This window comes from Rattus norvegicus, chromosome 16 (assembly GCF_036323735.1).
Source record: "Rattus norvegicus strain BN/NHsdMcwi chromosome 16, GRCr8, whole genome shotgun sequence".
Classification (NCBI taxonomy): Eukaryota; Metazoa; Chordata; class Mammalia; order Rodentia; family Muridae; genus Rattus; species Rattus norvegicus.
This window is the reverse complement of record NC_086034.1, coordinates 50,074,581-50,091,837: the sequence shown is the minus strand read 5'-3', so window position 1 is coordinate 50,091,837 and position 17,257 is coordinate 50,074,581. Positions and strand designations below refer to the sequence as shown.

Here is a 17,257-nt window from a genome sequence, read left to right as displayed (position 1 = left end):
CACGCCGGGTACGAGGAAAGCACCGAGGCTCCCATGCTGTGACCAATCAGTGTATCTACTACTCTCGCCGTGATTTAGGGGTCATCCATGAATAACACTTCATGCTGATGAATGGCTCTTGCCGGCTTTCGGCTCTGATGAGGGGTCTGCTGGCCGCTGATTGCAAACACTAATGAACTTACAGCACCATTTGAAATTCACACGCACCAACAAAGTGCGGGGTACGTGCGTGGGAGTCTGTCCTTTTCTTCTCTAGTGGCCGGGAGGAAGACCTGGGGGAAGGGGCGGGTAATTGCCTTGGACTTAAGTGGAAACACTTCTTGGTGTAATCAAACCTCTAACCTTCTTAGAAAACTACTTTTCTTGATCTTCCATAGGGTGGGCATTTCGGGTCAGCTGAGTCACCCGAGGAGGTGGGAGTGCGAGACACTGCCTGGGAAGATGGATTCCTAGACAGAAGGGTGTAATTAAGGATTGCCACCCCCGGTAGGCGGCCCGCCCTTGACAGAGCCTCTGAAAATGACCTGCGTCTTTCCTTCCAAAAGTGTCCTCTTGTCGGAGACCGAAAAGCGCAAATGACCTTCGGACTCCAGCAGGGGAGGGCTGCACTGAACACTTAGATATCCACACAGGCCCCAGCTCTGCCCTGTTTAGAACAAGTGTCCTCTCCCAGATACAAGTAGCTGGACCTCCAACCAGGACCCACTGTCAGGGGCACATTCAACAAACCTAAAGCCCCACCACCACCAGCAGCAGCTCCATCCCCCATCAATTTCTCCTTTCTTCCCTCGGATTGCAGCACAACACTGCCCCTGCCACACTTGGTTTGCAGTGGGAGCCGGAAAAACTTTACCGCCCTCCAGGACTCTGCCACTTTGTAAGTTTCTGCCAAAACTCAACTCCGGGAATCTCCAGCCCCGCCCCCATCCTTACCCCTAGCGGCGGAAAGCCCACCCGGGGAACCCTTTTTCACTTTTGGAAGCTCCTGCGGTTCGAGATTTGGAACACCAAACCTAGGACCTTTACAGAATCGCGCTCTGGCTCCCTGCCTCCCACCACCTCCAGGCATCTTGCTGTCCGCAGGAGGCACTGGGTCCTGCCCCTTGGAGAGGATCATTGCACCAATAAGGGTGAAGCTCCTCGAGGAGTGCCCAGGCGGTCCCTGAGACCAGCCTGGAGCCACCCGGGCGAAGCGGAGAGTTCCCCAGGCCTGCCCAGAGCCACTGCCAGCCAGTCTCCCGCAACTGGCAGAGGAAACAGGCTCCAGCCGAGCCCTTGGGTCCTACCTCCACTGCGAATTTCAGAGCAGAGGACTCTACTTAACCTGTCTTAGCCTGAATCGAAGACTTTTGTATTTTTAACTACGTTCAAAAGGACAAATCCAGCAGTCAGGCAAACATGGAAAAGACTGGACCTTTCTGTTTTTTTTTTCCCCAAAGTTTAGTGTGGAATTGACAAAGAGGGAACTCGAATTAGTGTGCCCATGCCCACGGTTTAAGTTCCCAAAGACGCTGGGCTTTGTCAAGTCTTGACAATAAGTGAATCCGACTTGGTTCCACCAGCACTAATGACCCAAAGGCCCACTGGCACATCTTTCTGGAACAATCTAGAGTTACCCTAGGATGACGGTACAGCCTCCTTCCTGCCCTATGAATCTCACACTTCAAAAAGACTAAGGCGGCAGACCAGGAGGAATTACACCTTCCTCTCTTCATTATCGTAAGAAGTTTGTCAATGATGAATGTATGGCCCCCCAGACATTAAAGAAAATCAAATAAACTCCCCCAAATTAGCATCCTTGACCTGATCATAAGCAAACTCTGAGGGCCTTTTATAAATCACCTTGAAGCTCAGCTCCCACAAAAAAAATCACGAGTGTAACTTATTACTGTCCAAGAAGCAAAACCCCTCTCTCCCTCTTCTGTGCTGACGTCTATTGAGTACACAATAAAGACCCACTACCCCAACCCCAAAGATGCTCAAACAGAAGAGTTGTGTGCAGGGGGAGATGAGGAGGAGCACTGTTTACTTCAGCTCTTCTTCCCTCAAACCCTCATTATGGCTAACACTGCTAATAATGAAGAAAGGAATTATGGAAGTCATTCAATGTGGAAATGGTAGTAAACTTGGGAGCCTGTCTCCAGCCCACATCACACTAGTGGATGTGCGAACACACACACACACACACACACACACACACACACACACACACACACACACCTCTATAAGCTCTCTTTGCTTAGTGCCAGGTTTTGCCACTGGACAAAGCACACTGATGTCTGGTCAGCATTTGTCAGCTTCTGCAAGGCTCAGCCTGTAAGTAAGGCAGTCGGGGTAGGTGCATTCAACCTGACTCCCCTCCCCTCCCCTCCCCTCTCCTCTCCTCCCTCCTCTCTCAGAAGTCCCATCATTCAAGCCCCTTAAGAAATGTTGTTGGGGAAAAAAACCAAACTGGACCAGGTTTTGTGCTCCAAATGCATCCCTGGAAAGCAGTGAACCTGCTTGATATGTGACCACCCCAACTTTGCCTTGTGGCTGAGCTGCTGTCAGGGGAGAGAAAGATGGTGAATTGCTCACTTTGGCACCAATAAAACCTGGACTAGCAGAAGAAATGCAAGTCTTCGCTGCTTGTTTTGGCCTGCACTGCAGACTGCCCAGGGTGGCTGGAGAGTTTGCAGTCTTAGCAGTGCTGATCTGGTCTATTCATGGGCTAATGACAAGGAACAGGCTGTATTGCTGTCTCCTCCCCCTAGCTTCCTATTGTTGCCCTGACCTTAGCAGGCTTCTAGAGGTATCTGGAAACCTCCAGGTTCCCTTTAAGGTTAGGAAGGGCACACCCAGGCCATCAGAACTGGACTAGGGTACTAAAGGGCAGCCTCTTGACCTGTTATGAAGTCAGAGCAGAGGCCTCTGGTACTCCAGTTCCCATCATGTCAACCTCTGCCTGTGTCTTTGGCAGCCTAAGGTGATACTCGTCCTCCAGGGACTCTGTTTTGAAGGCCATGCACTTTCTCTTGTCCTGAGATCCAGCCTGTAGCTCAGGGGCTGGGTGGCAGCTGTCCCCACCTCCCCGACAGGGAACAGATGCCTCCAAAGCACACTTTCCCTTTTGACTTGGGAGTCTTTCAAGGACACAGAAGGGAACACTGAACCATGCAGGTGTGGGGTTCTCTCGGGAGGGTGAAGACATAATGCTAGTTTGAAGTTGTTCTCTGAACTTAGCTCCTTCTGCTTTAGCCACAAAGACTTGACTGTCAAGCTCAGCCTGAGTTTCTGCAGCTCTGCCACGTTTGCCACTTAAGGGATTCCAGACATTCAAGAGCTGGTAGAGATGACATTGACAGCTAGAGTTCAGACGCTAGAGCAACCAGCTCACCTTTGGAAAAGCTCAGGTAAGTCAAGAATCCATAGGCATCCCCAAGGGGTGATGTTTCAACTAGAATAAGGAGCAAGCGGATGGATGGGCCTCCTGGATTTCGTAGAACAAGCGAAAAGCTGGTGGTCCCTGAGATGAGCCTGAGGTCTAGGTACCTGACATCATCTCTGGAAATCATTTTGCAACTAGAGAAGCATGAGGTCTGCAATAATTCACAGCACCAGAACCTAAACCCGATACTCGAGTCTCTCAAGTAGCCATCAAGTGATTATCAGGCCTTTTTTCCCACCACACACAAAAATAAGTTATTTCCTTTGGCAATTGGTCTGGGGGAAACAAAAACAAATATTCCAATTTGATCAAAGTCATAAAACAAAATGACCATTGGTAATAGAAAATATGCTTCCATTACCTTAATTAAAGCAGCACAGGCTTCCCTTGGTGGCCACAGCTTGGAGCCATGGAGCAAGCGGCCAATAGAACAGCACATTCCTTTAAATCGTGTTGCTGAGTGGAGAAAACAGAGCTTCGGGGGCTCGACCTTCCCTGTGAAGTGCAGGTGTGGGGCACACCCCTAGCTGCTCTTACCGTTTTGTTAAAGCATCACAAAGGACCCCAAGGTCTAGGAAGGGTTTTGTCTCCCAAACCATCCTTTAACAGGAAGCACGCGCTTGCTTGTTATCAGGTGAGAGAACTTTAGTGGGCACCTCAGAGAGTGTATGGGTGACAAGTACTGGCTTAGGCTCATCATGCATTAATGACACAAAAGGACACTTTGGTTAAGAAAACTCCGTCCTTTAGCCATGTCAGGGTCAGGTTTATGAATTTAATTGTCAGTATAGATTAAACTATAGGTATCATGTTGGCATAGTTGAATATGAAATGAGCTGGGCATGTTTTTCAGAAAAGCTCAACTCTTTCTCCCCCATCTTCGCACCTCTACAGCTGGAGTAAGCTTAGCCCTGAAATGCCTGATCTTAAAGCACTGGCTAATACTCTTCTCCATAGCAAGGTTTCCACTGTACTTTCTCCGGGTGTGTGTGTGTGTGTGTGTGTGTGTGTGTGTGTGTGTGTGTGTGTGTGTGTGTGAGAGAGATGGTCCTTCCTGCTAATACTCTTCTCCATAGCAAGGTTTCCACTGTACTTTCTCCGGGTGTGTGTGTGTGTGTGTGTGTGTGTGTGTGTGTGTGTGTGTGTGTGTGTGAGAGAGATGGTCCTTCCTGCTTGTTGTTGTTTGTTTGTTTTTGTGTGGATTCTTGCAAGCAGGTGTCACAGTACTAGAGAAATGACATTTTCATTTCTCAGCTCCTGAGGCTAGTCTGTAGAACATACTTAGTAAATATTTGAACTAATGGATAGCTACAAGATTAAAATGTCTTTTTTTAAAAATACATTATGTCATCCTGACTTTTCTTTTAAAAATTGGTATGCCATAAAATAAAGTTACCTCTAAAAATGTATGTATTAAGTATACTTCTCTAATTCTCTGACAATGTCTCTTTAAATGGGATAGGACATAGTTATGAAAAGCTAGGGGGTCACCTCTGAACTAGCTTGTCTTTCCTTAGAAACATAATCATAAGCAAATATATATATGTGTGTATATATATATATATATATATATATATATATATATATATATATATATGGGAAAGCAAAGAGTAAATTCCATTTTCCTCCCTTGCAGAAAAATGCAGTTTTTACTGAAAATTTGGGGCAGAGGACCCAAGCCTCCTAGCAAGGAGATACTCTTAGGTATTTTATATTTTAAGTGACATTATTATAACACCTTTATTGCCTTTGGGCTTTGAATGGTCAGAAGTATAAAGCTTATGGTGACTACTTTGCATTTCTTCAAGACAAGGATTCAGCTGGCATGGGGGAAACAATCTCTGTTTGTTCCTGTCTGCTCAGGACGACTGTTTCTAATTGATCTGGCACGGAATTCAGCTGGAGATGTGTATGTGGCAACCACAGCACAGCGCCTGTGTGCTCTGTAAAGTGATAACCGCGTGGGCCTCATTGGAAACATTTGAGGATTTTTCAACATTAACCTGGGTTAAATTGAACTATAAATCCAGCTCAAATATATACATCCATTCTGACAGATTCCTCATCACTTGGAGAGACTCAACCCATGCTTCTCTCAGATTAATAAAGATGACGACCGTGTATCACACGTGCAAAGGGTCTCAGCAATAAAGCACCACCCAGTTATATGTTGTATGTTTAAATGCAAATTGCATATATTAAGCAGATATTTTCTACTGCTCTTACTTTCAGCAGAATGGAAATTTTTTTTAAATGATCATCTCTGGGTAAAGAAAAGGAATCTGTAGTAAAATCTATTTCCTCTTCTACTATGTCCAAGTACACTCCGCTAGCGTCAAGAAGATTTAATTAAGCCAGCTCAGCTGAGCTAGAAAGAAAGCAACTGGAAGTTACTGCTTATGGGCACATATTCAGGACATATGCAAAATAACATATTTACCATTCTTCATTTGAGGATTTGAGCCACCAGGAAGGTTAAAAAAAAATGCAACATAATTCTGTAGCCTCCTTCCCCAGTTTCTGAATATCAAATTTCGGCGCTGCCACTTTGTTCCAGATAATAGTACTAAGTTCTGGATGTTGATGGCCCTTCCTTTGCGGCTTTAAATTGCCTTGAAAAAAGATACAGTTTCTTTAATTAAAAAAGCTGCACAGAACTAATCCCTCTAGCTGAAAAAAGAAAAGTTTTAAGCAATCTTTTCTGCTCCGAGAGAGAAAGGCAGACAATACCATAACAGATCAGAACCATAAGCTATAGTGTGCAGCCAGGAGCACAGCAGGGAACTGAATACCGCTCCGGCTGTGTCATTTTTTAATCCCCCATCCCAGTTTTCCCCGTCTGACCTCATGCTGAGATGAAGTTATCAGAGAAGACAGCTTTCCTCTCACCAATGAATCCAACCCTGGATCTGTATTATCCACAGCAGATCAAAACACCGCTTTCATCAAATAGCATTATCTGCATAAAAGGCATGCAATTGCCCGATAATTTCACCCAAACTACACTATTCATTTAAAGGACAAGAAGAGAAATTAATTCATTCCTTTTGGGAGGTGGCCGAGAAAAAGTGAGACTGGGCGAGAAGCAGACGCTGGAAAAGCTAACTTATCCTCTTGGCTCATGGGAACTTTTCTGTTTTTAACACAAAATCCCAAGAAGGGGTCCATTTCAAAGTTCCCCCACTCCTGGGCTTTAAGATGAATTAATTGTTGGAGCAATTTGGTGCAGTTTGAGGGACAAAGTGTGAGCTATGTAGAAAACCCGTCAGTGGGAAATTACAAAGCTTGCTGATGTCATTTGCCATGCTCTGTGGACCCCAATAAAAACATCATATCTAGTAAAACTGAAGGAGCACAAGAATTAGCTGGACAAGTGGGTGAAGTTTAACACAGAGTCATACCGGGATGGCAGCTCCCTTGCTGGAAAATCTTTCTGGAGTTTCTGAGATGCTTAGATTACTACAGCATCGAACACCTTTGAATTGATACTTAAAGGAGCATTAAAAAAAACTTAAGAGCAAAATATTCTTAATTAATTAAAAAAATTACTAATGCTACCTTCAACTTTTATTTCCTAGTTTAAACTGTACGGTCATTTGTGTCATATAAGCTGTTATACTGGACTCCCCTTGTCGTGGATCCTAACTCTTCATTGAAGGACATTAGTTGTTTCCTTCAAGGTATCATGATGGTTAGAGCAATCAGACAAAACCAGCGGTGTCAAGGACAAAGAATTATGAAGTAGCGCTAAAACCAGGGGTGTGGGTGACCTGGAATGTGTGTGTCAATGTCCTGAGTATTATTACTCACCACAGTTTTAATGACTTAGCTTGAGATTTACCAATTTGGCTCAGCCTTCCCAGAATTGCCTAGATAAACTCGATGTATCAAGAAATTCAGCCTATTCCTTACCCTCCCATCTCTCAGACAACACCCCCCCACACGCACACATGCACACACGCACACACACAAATGTTTAGGACAAACAGTTGCAACTACTCGCAACAAGAACAACATAAACGTGTATCAGCACATCACACTATTCCCAAGACAGGTACAGGAACACAGATTTCTGTTTTGAAAGGAAGAGTGGTTTTAGGAGCAATTAATCAGAGGAGAATGTTTGCCAGCAGTGGCCTTTTAATTACACATATGTACTCAATAAAACACATAAATGGAATTAATAAATAGGTCATTTTTTTCCTCAAACCAGATCCCTGAAGCTACAACTTAATACTGCACTGCTCTGAGGCTAAATGTCTACGTGTCTTTATGGTCTGCTAGGTAGTAGGGTTCAAACTCCTGTTTCCAAAATGGAGCTTCATGGCATGCTAATTATCTGAAATTTAATGTGATTAAGCATTAAACGATGGTATTTCCTTGAATCTAATGACGGTCCTATTTTCATGTCAAATTTGATTATGAGAGCCAGGGTTCAGAGCAAACTGTTTCAAATCCCAAATCATTAACAGATCATTTAGGGTTTTGTCTCAGATCAGAGAACTTCTTGTCTGTGAGAGATCAACTGTAGACATATATGCAGAGAGGTGACGTCTGCATTTTACCTATGGATGGTTGTGGGTGGCTGATCTTAGAAGTAACAGTTTGGTCTGAAGATGCCTGGGGGGAGGTGTTCCTGCCCCTGCTACTTTCACCATACATATTCATGAGACACTCCAGTCACATGCCTGGTCTCCAGTACCCCACGGACCATCAGATCCATCTGAAACGGATGTAAAAGGCAAACAACTTCCTTAAGGCTTTATTAGACAATGCAAATACATTGGCCATTCAATGTCTTCCTCTTTCTCCTTCTTCCCTTTTAGTCCAAAGTTACATTTCTTTGACATGATTGATTTCTCTTAGAAACCAGGCCTGAACCATCTAAACATCCCAATTTCAGTCATAGGATTTTGTAACAAAGAAGGCAAAGGTTAGACCTGCTTGTAAATGAGACGTCATCAGAAACATCCCTTCTCTCTGAGAAAAAGGTTTTTTAAAAACACTTTTAAAAAGTATATTTACTTGTGTGTCAGAGGTGAGCAAAGGACAGCTTCCACAAGTCCATTCTCATCTAAGACCATGTATGACCTGGCCACAACCTCAAGTCATCAAGCTCATTACCTGCCGAGACATCTCGCTGGCCCAGTAAAGACACTGAAACTTTGGTTCACCTCTAATAAACTTGATTTGGTCTGCCATGTAATACTTTCTATAACAAAGAACGATGGAGATGAAAGCCAGTAACACAGTCAAAAGCTTCTGAAGGGAAAACTAACTTCTGTAGCCCTGCGACTTGATACTTAATTTCTCTAATTCAGACACAGCTCAGATTTTGTTTGGTTTAGCGGAAAATGTGAGAACCCAGCCAGGCCTTCCCGGAGCAAAATGTAAGAAAGAAAATTCTAGTCCAGCCACTAAGTCCCTTTTGGTGTGTGTTTAATGCTTTTCTCCTAACCCTAACCTCCACTCAGCATTACACACACACACACACACACACACACACACACACACACACACACACACATAGTATGAAAGAGAAGGCTTCAGCCTCCCCTCTTTTATTCTTGGATAAGATATCTAGAAGAGTAGGAAAATAGGCCATGAGAAGATTACAAACTAAGAGTCTATAAAAGAGGGAGGATATGGAGAGGAGAGGAGAGGAGAGGAGAGGAGAGGAGAGGAGAGAGAGAGAGAGAGAGAGAGAGAGAGAGAGAGAGAGAGAGAGAAGGAAGGCTGGAAGGAAGACAGTGCCTGTGGGACCCCATGCTTAGCTGAACATTTCTGCTTTGAGTCTCTCCACAGCAGTGAGAGAATGCTGGACCTTGCCTCAAGAATTCACCATGTCACTTGGAAACTGGAATTAAATCAGGTTTGATACAGGTAATATTTATTTTCAAACATTAGCAACCACACTGGATTTATTGAAATTTTTGTTCTGTTTTGTTTTTGACTAAAGTCTCACTTTGTATCCCATGATTACCTGAAGTTAGATATGTAGTCCAGGCTAACACAGACTTACAGCAGCCCTCTGGCTTCGGCCTCCAAGTACCGGGACTTGTAGGCATAAGCAATCATGTCATGCTATTTCCATAACTTCGAAGACGATAAGTTTATAGAAATTGGAAAGTTATATTAATAACAAATAAGCTGTAGAAATTTGGAGCTATTTTCAAGTTCCTTTTACTTTTTATTAATAGTATATGTGTATATGTCTGTCTCTCTAGATTGTGTGTTTGTGTATGTGTGTGTATGTATGCATATGTGTGTATGTGTGTGTATGTGCGTGTATGTGCGTGTGTGTATGTATGTGTGTGTGTATGTGTGTGTATGTATGTGTGTATGTACATGTGTATGTATATGTCTGTGTATGTATGTGTGTGTATGTCTGTGTATGTATATGCGTGTGTATGTATGTTTGTGTGTATGTGTGTGTGCATGCATGTGTGTATGTTTGTGTGTATATGTGTGTGTATGTGTGTGTGCATGTGTGTGTGTATGTGTGTATGTGTGTGCACAGGTATGTATGTGTCTGTATGTGTATGTGTGTGTATGTGTGTGTATGTGTGTCTGTATGTGTATGTGTATGTATATATGTGTGTGTATGTGTGTTTGTATGTGTATGTGAGTGTGTATGTGTGTGTATGTGTATATGTGTGTGTATGTGTGTATGTATATGTGTACATGTGGGTATGTATGTGTATATGTGTGTGCGTGTGTGTATGTGTGTGTGTGTATGTGTGTGTGTGTGATATATGTGGGCACTTTTGCATATAGAGATCAGAAGACAACTTCACACAGTCTGTTCTTTCCTCCCACATTTATTTGGCTCCAGGGATTGAAATCAAAATATAAAACTTGCCTCTTTTACTCATTGAATCAACTGATTGAGCCCTACAGCACTTTTTATTTAGATATATTTTTATTTTTATTAAATTATAATATACTTATATCATTCCTCTTTCCTTTCTTTCCCCTCACATGTTCCCTCTCTTCTTGCTTCCCTCTCAAATTCATGTGCTGTGTTTCCCATTAATTAATAAATGCAATCTGCTCACTCTGTGTGACGTTGCTTATATATGTGTGTTTTCAGGGCTGACCACTGGTACTGGATAAACTAGTAGTGTGTTCTTCCCTGGAAGATATTTTCTGGAGTATAAGCTTCAGATGATCTCACCAGAGTCACCTCTTAGGAAACCTTATATACCGTCCTAGGCTCTACCTCAATTATACAGTACCAGAATCTCCAAGGATGGATCCAATATATGAACCATGTTCTAAGTCTTCTAGAACATTCTTAATTCTTATACACCAAGAAGATTAAGGTATATTGTCCCAGGCAGAATTCCATAATAAACTAGTTGATAGTTTAGGTTTTATCATTTTCCAGATAAAAGAAGTCATCTCAAAGAAGCCCACTTTACTTATTCTTACACTTGACAGGAAAAGAGGGTGAGAACTCGTACTAGAGCAGCGGTTCTCGGCCTGCAGGCTGCGCCTCCTTTGAGGCTCAGGGAGCAGAGCAGATGTTCTGCATATCAGACGTTTACGTCAGGAAAATTACTCTAGTTAAGTAGCAGTGGAGATAATCTTGTTGGGGGAGACTACAGCATGAGGAACTGTGTCAAAGGCTCGCGGGGTTAGGAGAGTTGAGAACTGTTCTAGAGAGAAATTTAAGCTGAAACTCAGTACTGCTTCAAAATCAGATTTTAAATCATGCTGAAGTGTAGCAGAAGGAGTAACTTAGGGACTGGGATAGTCTGTTTTTGTTTTCCTGTGTCAGAGCACTTTCTATTGTGCTGACTAGAGTATATCGCATAATCCTGTGTTAGAGCACATGAAGCTTTGGGGTCACTCTCCAGCATGATAGGTTAAAAAAGAAAAAGAAGAAAAGAAAAACAAGTTTTGATTGTTCTGCTGTCCAGTGTTTTATCTATTATTTAAAGTTATAATAGTTTTAAATGAACTTTTAAATAAATATTAATCTTTTCATATTAAAGAGGTTTTTGTGAAATGGAGTGGGAATTGACACAACCCATACATTTTTCAAGAAAATTTCAGAATAAGACTGTCAAAAAAATTTTCTTTTAAATGCACATAGATTCTAGGTGTTTTAGAGTCACCGTCTAATGTCAGGTGACACTCAGCAGCACAGTGATTGGATTGTTTTTTAAACATTGGTGTCATTACTACACCTCCCACCACTGATTCCCTTCACCATCACGCCCCTCCATCCCATGTGACTTCAGCCAGAAGCATTGTGCTCTTAGGGGTCCATTTCTCCATTCACCGTGAACTGAAAGGGTTTTACTATGGCTAACGAAGAAAGTGTGCAGACAAACCCTTTTGGCCTGTCACTGGTACCCGTATGGCTAACGAAGAAAGTGTGCAGACAAACCCTTTTGGCCTGTCACTGGTACCCGGCCACAGCCTACCAAGTCCCCATGTTACTCTTCCCCTTCCTAATCACATTTCTAACATGAGTTTGTGTTCAACAGATAGATGATTGACAGGTGGGTAGCAGATGATCGATAGAACGTACCTTACATCATCTCGAGCAAATCATCCCAAATATCTCCCCCTCCATGGTTATTACTGTCCTCCCCATTTTAAAATTGAGAACACGGAAGAGTGGAGAATTTGTGCAGTGTCGGCAGAACCAGGCCAAGTAGCTTCCCTTTCAAAGCTCAAACACATAAACGGTAATGAACGTCTCCAGGAAAAAAAAAAACATAACTTATTCTGATGATAACGTCATTTACGCACAAACAGATTCATCAGCTGAAGTGCGAACTGGAGTTTAATGAGAGAGAAATGCTTCTTTCTTTCACAGTACCTGAGACTGACACCTCGGCCCCACGTGCACTAGGCAAGGACTTCACCACTGAGCTACATTTTCAGCCCAGAATCACACAAAGAAGCTGCCTTTTTTTTTTTTTTTTTCTTTTTTGGTTCTTTTTTTCCGGAGCTGGGGACCGAACCCAGGGCCTTGCGCTTCCTAGGTAAGCGCTCTACCACTGAGCTAAATCCCCAGCCCCGAAGCTGCCTTTTTTTGGTTGTTGTGTACTCTGTGTTTGAAGCTATGACTTCAAATAATTGAACGTGACAAAACGTTAGTTCCTGCTGTGCCACAGCACACTTATCCGTTTTTATGTACAGCCCAGATTTAGAATAAAATTGCCCAAATATAACACATTTTTAGATCCCTTTATCTGGTGCTCTAAAATCATTGTCTCTCTCGGTTGAAGTTACACTGGCCCTCAGATTCCACCGGGGAATGATGAGTCGGACTTCAGCCATTGGTCCATGGAGGTAAAACAAACCACTGTTTTGAAGACTGGCTGTGGTTGGGAGGAAAAGAAAGACTTGTCAGTCTGGTAAAGAATTTCCAAGAGGGCTGTCACTGTTCCAAAGGCCTCAGGTTCTAGAATTTGGCCATCTTTTTCAAAGCATCGGGAAAGTTAAACAGGGTGAATTGCAAGCCTACTGCTACTTGGAATCACAGATCATTAAAAACTGTCTATTAGAGGGCACCTTGGGGAGCGAGTGGGGATGGCGATGGTTTCTGTGAGGTAGCAAAGCAATAACAAACTTGTCTAATCACTTCCTGTGAACAACAATAGATCATCGTGGAAGGAAAAATGCACATGTGTATCGGCCCCTGTGCATTCATTCTTGTGACTTTAAATGGTCTTCTCTCACATTTCCTCGTGTCGGGGCACAGTAACCCTAAACAGACTGCCCGTGGCTCTTCATAAAGAGAGTTTAACATAAGCGAGTGAAATCAGAGTAGAAATTAAACCTGATATTTATTTTTGTTCCTTTGGTGGAAATGACATTAATGGTAAGAATCTTAACATCAAACATAGACATTAAACACACTTTAATTTTGATGGTGTCACCATATTTCGTAAGTGGCAGAATTAGTGTAAAGAAAGGCAGACTCATATTATATTCATAAACAGGAAGAGAAATGATTACGGCTGTGCCTTGCTTTATCCATTTAGGTTTCTCATCTTAACAGATGCATATTAGTGCAGCCCAACGTATTTTGCTGTGACGTGAGGTGACTTATCAACTGTTAAATGACTGATTATACCAGTCCCATTAATTTTACATGTATGGGCATGCCATATGTTCAGGGTTAAGTTGTAGAAAGCAATCCCTTTGTCCGCTCCTCACTTCCTCACCCCCTACCACATGTATATTTTATATTTACATCAACACAGTTCTTATAATAGAGAGTGATAGAAATAATTAAATTCCATTTGGTTTTGCAGATGGCCCGGTCATAGTTATTTGGTACTTCGTGTCACTATCTTGTCTAACAGAGGGAGTACTTAGTCCAATAACGGTTTTATTTCATCTTGGGGTGAAAGTTGCCACATTAAAAGAACTAGAAAGTCCCCTCTGTAGACTCTCATCTCAGCTTTTGAAAGCATCCATGGAGATGGTGTTATTAAACTTGAAAAGTTTGCGTTTATGAGTAGGATCACCTGGTTGCCTAAGCAGTAGTTGTTCTTGCCTTTCAACTCACCTAGCAAATTCCAAGTCTCTGTTAAGCATTTTAATCATCGACATAGTACAATGGCCGGGCAATATGTTGCTACAAACTTGCAACTTTGTTTTAAAGATTTCCTAGTAACAACTGTTCGGATCTGAAGACAAGGGAAAAGGATGCCCAGCTACAAACTTCCGTTTCTTCCTAGGACATAGAATGCTCAGTCTTCTCAGTCAACACTGGCTTCCTTTGAAAATCTCCAAACTGAGTCTCTGACTAAAGAGAGAGGAGAATTCTGGAAAAGTAACCCAAGTGGAATTTACATGAAGCCAGCTAATTCTCAGGTTAATTCCGTGCATGATCCAGCATCTTGGTGACTGTGATAACGAACAAATGGTATGAACATGCTCTAAAAAGAATTGTGATTTGTATGTGCGTAAGTTCAATCCACTTAGTCCTACAAGTGTCTATAAGCTATGGAGCCTCTCTCTTGTCCTCAAGTTTTGTCAGGAGCATCCTGAGTGGGACCTTCTCCACCTCCATCTGGGAAAATGCCTAGGCATGCTGCCTCGGCTCAGTGAAATATTTATTTACAAATGCCATACTTTCTTTAATTTTTGATGCCTTTTGTATCTTCGAATATAAAATTCTGAATTATACATTACTCTTACAGTTATAATTTCTGAGACCATACATTCCCTACATCATGTTTAAGGGGGGAAAAAAAACCTTGTTTCCTCTTAGATTTAGATAAACTACTACAATATAATGTGAGTCAGTATAGTTTGCTTATGTTCATATTTCTGCAATTTTCTGATTAGAGTAGAATGTTCACAACAGCAGCATTATAGGTTTGGAAATACACAGAATATGTATGCCTAGATACATATAACATGCACACACATATACATATATGTATACACACATACATATATATACACACACATATACCTATAACTTGCACACACACACACACACACACACACACACACACACACACACACCCTATTCTTTTAAATCGCTTTACATCTCACCTGTATTCTAAGTAAATCAAGCTACAGCTTTTTGGTAGCATAAAGGAGATGTTTTTACAGATTGCTGGGTGAATTTTATTTTCGTCTTAAGTTTAATTTTACCAAATCCAGATTCACACTTTGTGCAGCTCAGAAATCTTCTAAGTTGGTTGCATAAGGTGCAACACTAACCTTTGTGTGGGATCAAGCTTTGATTTCCCTGTTCTAATTACCCATCCTTAGTACACACTGCTTTTAACTTCTTGTAGTATTTTTTTCCTTGATGAGTGATGTACTGCAATTTTTTCCTCCTAACTAGCGGCTTTAATAATGGGACTAACAATTTTGCTTACTATATTCCACAGCCTTTTAATCACATGCCTTTTACATTTCTGGTTCTTCACTTTTCCAAAATCCTGAAGGAGACATACTGGTTGATCTCCGGCAGGAGACAGCTTTGAAGGAAAAGCGTACTTACGTGCATGCTCTCTCCTTCTTCATATTATATATTATGTATTATAAATAGACTTCTGCCTGTAGCATACATATTCTAGTCTAAATATACTTTGTACCTAATTCAAATCTTTTAAACACACAGTTTAGCTACTGCTCACTTCGCCTTTGACTCTGCAGGCCGGCAGGAGTTCTCTGTGCTGTGTATGACGTGAATGTGAACTGAGTCGCTGCTTAGTCCTGGGTGGAGCCAGTTCACTGCCACCCGGGGACAGAACCCTTATTCCCTATATTTCCATTCGCTTTGTTGCCAAAGATCTTTCTGGGTGGCCTCAAATTAAAGCATTTTTCTCCCTTGTGACCTACTATAATTTTTTTTTGTAATGTGAATAATTGGAATGACAGAATTAATTTGAGTATGAAAATATGAGGGAAAGGTCTATTACATTTTACTGAAATTAATTGTCAATTTTGTGAAACTGGATGGAAAGAGAAAGCCAAATTTTATAATGTCAAATCAAAGTTAATTTCTGGAGTTGATTCCTTAAGTTTCTCAAGCTTTCAACACAGCAACGGGGATGGAAGTAAAGGTAACAGTTACGACCTAATGATCTAGAAGGATCAATTAATAAAAAAGCAAACGCTCTATTCAAGGCACACATTGTACATAAGGAGTTCCAAATGCTCGGTTCACTCTATCAGTTTTGGATGTTGAAACACCCAGATGTGAAGGGCTCTATGTTGAAGCATAGTGACGTTCCATTCTGGGGATATATATGAATATTATATATGAATATATGGATATTTTATATGAATATATAATGAATTATTTGACTTAAAGCAAAGTTGAATCTCAATACGGATAAGGGGGCAGTAAAAGCAATAGCTAACATTGTTGAAAGTGAGGCAGAAGCATCGAAGCTCAAATCATATTAACGAGTCTCATATTGACAGTACAGAGGTAGAGCATGCTTAGAAACCCTGGAGAAGAAACCCCTATAGAAATGCATAGGCGTAGCCTCTGTTATGACACAGAAATGATTTACCACATAAAACAGATTTTTCTGATTTTGTCTCCTCAGATTATATTCAATGGTCTTTTTGAACCAGCTAAAGATAAGCAAAGCTTTATTAGTAATGCCATTGGTTTAGTGCAAATTAGTGAATTACCTTATAAAACTGTTATACTAAACAAATGTACAGTTATTCATACTGTGCACCGCTGGTTTCATAGTCAGCTTAATATATGTAAACTAATTTTCCCATTAAACCCCCTAAACATCCTAGAAACAGATTAATATTTTTCACCCAAAACTAATATCAATTAAATCACTTACATTTAATTTGTCAAACACATCTTCCTTAATTCATGTTTGGTTTTCTTACATCCGAATATGGTCATGGCATGGTAATGTATTTTAGCAGAAGAAAATTGGAAAAAAAAGCCCACCAAAAACCCCACACCAAATACTATAACTGTTCCATTTGAAGTTGAGCTCTTATCCTGAATAGCCTATGTGACATATTCTATAGAACACATAAGATTATTCAAAGCACAATTTGAAAGTCATGGCTTGCGCGGTAAGTTCACTCTGAGAAAGACTAATTCAGTAAACTTTATTCTGCTCCGGGAGAACAGAGATCCTTTTAGAAATGTAGCGAGTCAGTTTGGCACGATCTTTTCCTTTATGTTTTATTTAAAATGTTAATGGAGTAAATCCACAATTCACGTAATTTATTTTGAAGCACGTTTTGCTCGGAATAATGCACTGTAAGAACGGTGATATACAGGCGAAGTCCCTTAAAGAACATGCATCAATTCAGACCCCTTTTGAGGCGTATTGCAAATGCCCTCTAACAGGG

The 17,257-nt window shown here is 41.6% G+C and overlaps 1 protein-coding gene and 1 long non-coding RNA gene across 13 annotated transcripts in view; one reads left to right on the top strand and one right to left on the bottom strand.

Annotated features, from left to right (window-relative positions):
- The window catches only part of Tenm3 (teneurin transmembrane protein 3), a 2,726,621-nt gene that overhangs the window by 619,515 nt on the left and 2,089,849 nt on the right, over positions 1-17,257 (bottom strand). The window lies entirely within an intron of this gene.
- On the top strand, positions 73-10,484 carry LOC134482498 (uncharacterized). The gene is made up of 3 exons (XR_010058697.1): positions 73-221; positions 378-3,392; positions 9,233-10,484. It is a non-coding gene; the product is annotated as an uncharacterized LOC134482498 (long non-coding RNA).